General features: G+C 38.4%; 1 pseudogene; it reads right to left on the reverse strand.

Annotated features, from left to right (window-relative positions):
• Positions 1-2,616: 2,616 nt before the first annotated feature.
• LOC123486007 lies at positions 2,617-8,052 on the reverse strand (annotated as a pseudogene).
• Positions 8,053-8,272: the final 220 nt, after the last annotated feature.

Genomic DNA, 8,272 nt, shown 5'->3' on the forward strand with positions numbered 1-8,272 from the left:
GAGAGAGACTACTGAAAACAGAAGCAATTGAGAATATTAGATAAGGTTGTATAACTGATTTTATAACCATAAACCTATAGCCTATAGTGTTTTAAGTAGGCCTAGGAAATGTGTCTCTCTTCTGGCTGGACGAAAAGAGTGGTTCCCGAAATGTTCCTTAAAAGCCTGACTTTGTAAAATAAGTTTAACTCCGCACATCTGCACTGTGCCCTGTTCTGTGTTATTTTTCATCCTCCTGTTGAATAAAGCGGACAACCCTGAATGCCCAATCCTCGAAATAATGGTGGCCATAAATTATCCCATTGTATTTCACACTTGACTGCTCCAGACTTGTGTAGAGTCTTTGTCGGCGATCAAAGTGCCATCCTTTGAAATCCGTCTATTGTCTAAAACTCATTTTGTTGAAATAAGCGCAAGCACAGCTGCGTCGAAGCGCGCGGCTCTGTATCCAATTGAATATAATTTCACAACAGATTAAACTAGGCTTTTGCAGCGTTCAAGTCATGTCGGAAACTCGGGATTTCCGAGTTAAAATAAATGTAAGTTTTTTGCGTAGAGCTTCCTATTGGTTGATTATGCGATACTTCTCAAGCGGGAAACTAGGGTATAATCTTTATACAACGAGTATGCCGTGTTCACGTGCTAGTCGGAACTAGGAACCTCCGAGTTAAAATGAACGTAAGTTATTTAAAATGAACGTAAGTTATTTGCTTAGAGATTACTATTGGTTGATTCTGATACTACTTCCCAAGTGGGAAACTCGGGATCATCCTTATACAACGAGTTAGCAAGTCGTACATTTCCGAGTTCCGACTAGCATGTGAACGCAGTTTAAGCGAGTCTGACATTTACCGAGTTTCCGACAAGAGATGAACGCGAGATTAAATAGGCAATCGACATTGGAACATGGACTTATGCCGCGTTCATGCAATGTCGGAATCTCGGGACCTCAGAGTTAAAATGAAAGTAAATTATTTGCGTGGAGCTTCCTATTGGTTGATTCTGGTACCTTCCAAATGGGAAACTCGGGATCCGACTCTTCCGCCTAGGTTAGCATGACGTGAATGCGGCATTATATTGAAGAAGCCTTCACGCAAGCTACTTCACGCGCCTTTGAGTGTTCAACATCAAAGGCGCCCTACCCGCTCAATATTCGATTATCCAAATGAAAATGAGAGGTTTGGGCAACAGAATCGTAGGCCTACCTATGATCATTGATTTCTGCGCACTGCTCCCTGTGTGGCGCTAGGCGTACTTTCACAAAGTGGGTTGGCATTTCTCAGATATGTCACTTCTTAAGAGTACTGGTGACGAAATTAAAATACTGTAGTTGTGAGCTGTTATACTGAACTAGTGGAAAAAGGCGGTCAAGTTCAACTCATCATAAAATGCATTATTCATTGCTCTAAATTAAACCAACCCTCTCTCCAATCTCTACCGTGACTAAACAAGTGTTAAGGTTTGAGTACCATCCAGCGGTTGAAATGAGATCACGCAGGTGCAAAAATTATATTTTGTGTTTTATTACAAGACAGAACTAATGTAGTTGTTGAGATACAAAATACAATATAGAAAAGAAAAAAATCCAAAGTGCACAAAATGAAAATGACTTGAAGGTCCTAACAGTTCAATTAACAGCATCAGTTTTACAAATGGATTTGAAATAAATAAATATTAAATGACAGATTGAATTTCATAATGTAAAAGGAACGTTCATTCTTATATAAGGCACACCTCATATGATCAAATGTACCATGCAAACGCCAATAAAAAGGCATTTCCCTATATACAAAAACAGTTTAGAATTTCCATCTTGATAAAAGGAAGCAGCATCTCTCCTTTTAATGACATTATTTAAGAATCACATAAATATTTTCAATACTCAACTAACCTGCAACACAAAAGTAAGTGTTTTGAAAACCAAGGTCATACAGTATATTGACACAAACCATTCTGCTGTGATGGAAGTTCAGTTACAGCAAATAAATAACATTGCACAACAGGATACCCTGTCTACTAGCCAGGTGCCAGATCTGTTTGTGCTCTTGCAAACTCATTGGCATGACAATGAGTAAGAAGTTGGCATGATGGAACAAACAGACTGGCACTCAGACTACCTGTCTGCATGTCTGACAACAAACTGATAATAATTATTGCCACTTACTGCAAAACGGTGCAATCTGAGCATTATTTAACAGAGGTACACATCTTATTGGTTTGACCCGACCACTAACCAGAAACTTATGTTGTCCCTTGAGGCAAAGTTCCATTATGATTATGAAAAATATGAAATATAGCTTCTTTTTTTTTACAAACCACTGAAAAACAATTTGGTAATAACATAAGAGGCGGAGATGGACTTACAAACATTGCTCCTTTAACATTTAGGTCATTTCTCACATTCAAAATGTCTGCATAGTCTCAGCTTTGATTTGCTTTCTGTAGATGAACAAAACAAAACAAAAAACATAAAATACATGTTCAATAACAGAATATCAAGATGCCAACAAACACAGAACATGAATAGTGTAAGTATTGCTTTTGCCTTCATCCTGTGGCCTTCAACTCATCTTCTAGGACAAAGATATGGGTGGTATTCAGCAGGCACAAAACGAGTTACTGCCAGAAGTTTTCCAATAACAGAAAGCTAATTTTCTTATTCGGTTGCAAAATCTTTGCTGCATTGTGCCTTACCCAACACAACCCTCCTGAAGTGTTGTAACAAACTTGGGGATTAGGCTAGCCACTTATTGGCCAATGAATGCAAGTGATGCCATAAAAGAATGCCTCAATCTAAATATTTTCATATCTGTACACACTTAGTGGTTTAAAAAGAGTTGTCAATCCTGTAATTTAAAATGGTTCTCATGGCCAAAAGGACAAAACACTCACAAGTGTATATACAAGAACACTTCAACATATGGTTATAAAATGTGCATTTTCATTTCATGGAAGACTATACAAATGACAAATAAATAATTGCTGGTTTTCATTCCAAGGCAAAGATGAGTTCTGCATGCTTGGGTTAACTCAATCTAATGTGATTCACTTGCATGAAAATGCTGGAAAAGCAATTGATAAGCTCATGATACGGAGTGTTTACAAATCTGACAATGTACAATCCTACTCAGTGCTTGCCAAACCATGAATGTGTGGGAAAGAGTGAGACAACGCATGCATGTATACATTTAAAAGGCCATTCATACTGTGTAAACTCACTGAAGACCCCTAACTCTCATAGCCCATAGCCCTTTATATATTAAGATGCTATAAATCTAATACCTCTGCTTGAGTGTCAGGGGAACACAAGTATAAGAAAACACTTAAAATGTCCATTCCATCAATGCAAATAAGCTGGATTTAGAAATCTAGCTGGCAGAGTCTTGCATATCAGCACATGAACACTTCATTGCCAATTAGACAGCTGTAAAAAAAGAATAAAAAAAGAACAGACTTGATGCTGGCAAAAGGAACATAATATATACAAATGCTGGTAACCGTAACACAGAAAATAAGCTTTAAATGTTGCAAACCAAATTAAATCAGACCTGGATAGTGTGCCCTTCAAGGCCAAATAGAATTCTGCCTCCTCATCCTATAAATAGTACAACTAATGCCTTTATCAAAACAATTTTTTTTGGTTCTTTTTAGTTTTCTTTAAAAAAAATATGAACATTAATTCTATATAATAAAATAAAAAAATACACACAACAAAGCAAAAATAGGAAAATCATTTAGCCGTCTAAATGCACAGTGAACTAATAGGGAATGGTTTTGGGGGTAGTCTGCCACTGGAGACAACTTGTAGGGTGCCATGGACACCCCAAGGGGGTGCTCAAGAGCCATCACCAGTCCTCTTTCAGGGCCTCCGGTAGCGGGAGAGGCGGTGGGTGAATGGCAGGAAGGGGGAACCAACGTCTCCTGCTTCTTAGAGCTGCAGCAGGGCTTGAAGAGACGTGGGTCAATCATCACCTCACCAAAACGCCCTTTGTAGACAATCCCACAGCACACCTTTTGCCTACAGGGAAGATGATGAAGTATCCATTCAATAGTTTGTCCAAAAAGCAAACAATTTTTTTGCAGAATTGTCCCAGATAAATTACAGTACTAAAATAAATAAATTTAGATTTTCCAGACAGACTTCAATTTCATATACTTCATTGACATACCTTTTCCAGTAAGAACGGTCCAGGAAGGAAAAGACAGAAGGAGTGGGGCGCCTCTGTTTGGACTCCACGTCTGAGCCGTCATCTGACTCGTAACTGGGGGACTGGGATGGAGACATGCTTGAGGTCGTGCTGTGGGCATCAGAGTCTGAAAGGACAAACAGGACCATTTTGGTGGCATTCTCTCATGGTAAATGTTTTAGAGGCAACATCATGGCAACAACTAAAGTGAAACAAAGACTTATGCAGTAAAACTCAATGGTTAAAACATTTGGAAGGTGTGCTATTATATGCTATAATTTTGTTGATTTAACAAGACAAGTGACCTACTTTGTCTTTTGAATTTGTGAAGCCTCTTCAGCTTGCTTTTCTTCTTCCCATCACTGTTCTTCATCTTCTTGGGTTTGGTTAGCTTGAAGCCAGGCCCAGCTCTTGCATCCACAACCTAATGTCATATAATACATGTCAATCACTCAACTTCCACATAGCATCAATATCATGAACAATCACAGTGAATCCTCATTGAACTAAAATAAAATAAAATATGGTGCATACATGGTTCCAGTTCTTCTTAGAGCCTTTTGGCAGTTTTTTCCATCTTTTTACTAACAGCACACAGGCATTGCAGATGTCTCCCACACGATCCTCTGACAACCTTGATAAATAATCATGGAAATGAAAACACACATAAGCACATGATAAAACAACAACACCTCAAGCAAATCAGTAAACGTCTTTACATAACAGACAGTGACAGAAGATGAACTTATATATCAGTGTTTCTGCTGCACTGATTTTGCTGTGGTGCTGCCCCACGGCAAAATCATTGCCGCCACGCAACCCAAAAAATATGGAACATGACAAAATATTTCTAATGAGGCGCATTTGAAAAAAAAAAATGTAAATTTTTTTTGAAGATGCTAGAACATTCCACATGTACTTTTCCTCTGCAAACAAAACAAGTAATTAATAGAAAAATCGAACAACCCCATAATAGAATAGTTTATCTATTTACCTAGTCGTCTTGTTGTGTTCTATGCTAGATAAATATTCCTCTAGTGGCGCATTCATGCTATAAGTGCCATAGGGAGGGAAACATGCATTCTGACAAGCAGTCAATGCACCACAATTCTTGCAATTGCAAAAACAGCAGTTTTAATGGCTTTTGTTAAAAAGAGGGGAATTCCAACTTTCCATTGCTACTTTATTTATTTCTCAACTCCTAAATATGCGTGAACTACCCAATTTTTTAGCAGAAGCATGGTGAAGCATGGTGAAGCACATTATGCTCTGCAATTTGCAGTGAGTGCATAGGGGAGAGTGGGGCTAAATGTAACACCGGTCAATTGTAGGGTGACTTGGGGTACAACGCCTAGTACCTTAAAATAATTTCTTTGGAATGCCTTAAATTGTGATGAGACAGATCATATTTTTTGTTGAGCAAGAGAAGTTGAAACCAGGGAAAGTGTTGGGGGGAAAATTGTGACATGAAGTGGCTTCTGTGAGAAGTACAGGCAGGGGGCTTTTTACCCCCATTGGCGAGTTACCCTAAGTTACCCTAACAGGTAGGCCTACATTATATTCAGTGTTTATGCACGTTTTTTGGGACATAAAATTAATCAATATGATAATAACTAGTTAAAAGATCACATTTGAGATCTGGCTAATGATTAGCCCAATAGGGTAAATGCAGATAGGCAACCCCATGCTTCAGCCTATGCATTTGCACTTTGCTGCATTAGTTGGGCTAAAAGTGATAATTTGTATTGCTAATAGCATACCTGATAATATGCATGTGATAATATGGACCATGCATACGCTATATACTGTACATGGCCCAATATGTTGAAATAATTTTACCAATGTGTTATTGGGCTAATTTTTGGAGTGTGGAAATTATATTTTAGATGGTGTCAGCATACTTATTTTAATTCATTTTGGAGTAGAATGTCCTTTTAAAAAGACACCAGAACTGAGCTCTCCCCCCACTCCGTGACCTTTCCCCCCACTTCTACACATTTTTCCAGAGGAAACACTTCTATATTAAATCATATTCTGAACCAGTGCAAAGTTAACATCACTGTTCTTCAGACAGCAAAAAAAACAAGGTACGCCATCCTAATAATAAAGGTACGCCATCTTCCTAATTCAATCTGGTGACCATCACTCGTTTGACCTTTTATTGCATACAATCACCGGGGGGAAAAACTGGTGCAAACTCAGCATTAACATGAATTACAATATACAATACAGAAATAAAAGTGCGTAGGGTTTAATCGTCCCGAAAAAGGAAGTATTTGATTAATGCAATGTTATCATGTCATTAAGACTTAATGCTTACCCAAAACATAGCCTGAAGGTTTCTTCATATCTGCTGCTGTCAGTAAAGCGTGAACTGGAGGACTTGGTCTTGCAAATGCAACATCCTTCATGGCTGCGATATATTTTCGACTTGTGAAAACCAAACATGATGATCAATGGGAAACCTACAGAGAAAGAACAAATAGATTACAAAAGGATGGCATCCATTTAATGCAGAATAGTAATAGCACTGTTATGTTACTGTTGTAATGCTTTCCCCTGGTGGAAAGGGGCAGGTCACCACATGTGGTCAAAACATTGGGTTATTTCCATTTAGAAGCCTTATTCTACAATTTCAGCTATCTATGATGTCATAACTTCACCTGAGACAAGCTTTCTCATATTAATTGACGATTTTAACTACACAAAAAAAACGATACTCAGCACACACACAAAACATTCCTTCTGTGCAATTAGATACACCTTTTATCAATCTTGCAAGCTACTATACCGACTAATGGCAATCACTTAGCCACAGGTGTTATATCTAGCTAGACGTCCCGGTTATTATGCATACACAAGTAACGTTATAGGCTGCGACTCCCATCTCATTTTTTGTTTCTTGACTGGAGTAGACTATTTTTAACCAAAGCTTGCGGGACAGGAACCAAAGCCTTTGGCAAAGGATGAAATTGGTTGAATGGGTTTTTGAGCACAGACTCACACAACTAAATCTGGCCAACTATTGCAAACTAGCTATTCCCTTTAGTAGATTACAATACACCAAGGGTACATTGCCAAAACTGTCATTGTATGATTGTTGCTTGCAAGCAATCCACCAAAATAGAATGGCAGCATCTGGCAACCCCCGCTAGTAATGTAATGACGCCATCGCTAGCAAACATGGCTACTACAAATACTCGACAAATTAGAACAGTGGGTCGCTGGTAATGAAAAGTAACTATGCTTTTCTTATTGCAATGTTGATCGTTTATCTGTGTTTAAAACTGATATGTTCCCGTCGGGAAAGTGATTCTCAGTTAACGTTACTTGGGGAATCCGAAACAAAAAGCGGGGAAGGAGAACTCCTTTCAGTGAAGAAACAAAAAGCGGCCGAAGTCATAAAAAAAAAGCGGCACAAAAAAGTGAATTGAGCGACACTGGCTTGTTTTATAATTTTAAATTAAATTGTAATATTTAACACGCACAATCATTTATATCGTTTCCTTCCTTTAAATTCAAACGTTCGCCCGCTGAGAGCGCCAAATAGCAATCTGACTATTGTTGTTAGCTAGCCTGCTAACGTTAGCTAGCTACCACGCCACGCTCCACATCCATGCTCTCCCATTGTTACAATGACCCCCTTGCTGATATAGTTCGCACGCGACAGACTGAAATTAAATGTAATATCTGTAAAACATTAGTATTTACGTTAATTTCTAAATGCAAATAATGTAAAAGGTAAATAACATTGGACTTACCGAACAAAAACTTTGAATCTTCGCCGTTGTCTTTTTACACACTGCGCATGCCTTACTACTACTGCTGCATACAGCTGGGTTTTAGAATGTCATTAGCATAAAAAAACATGAAAATAAAGCGTCCCATCGTAGAAACACCATATTAGGAGTGTAACATGTCTGTTTGAACACAAATTCAACCAATGGGAGCACACTATGCATGGTATTTAATAATATTGAATTCTGGGAGTAGTAGTGAGTATGGAAATGCTTTCCGCCTAATCCTATGTAGTAACACCTCACGAGACTACATGTCCCAGCAAGCATCGTATCAGCAACGTATGA

Source organism: Coregonus clupeaformis, unplaced genomic scaffold (genome assembly GCF_020615455.1).
Source record: "Coregonus clupeaformis isolate EN_2021a unplaced genomic scaffold, ASM2061545v1 scaf0941, whole genome shotgun sequence".
Lineage (NCBI taxonomy): Eukaryota > Metazoa > Chordata > Actinopteri > Salmoniformes > Salmonidae > Coregonus > Coregonus clupeaformis.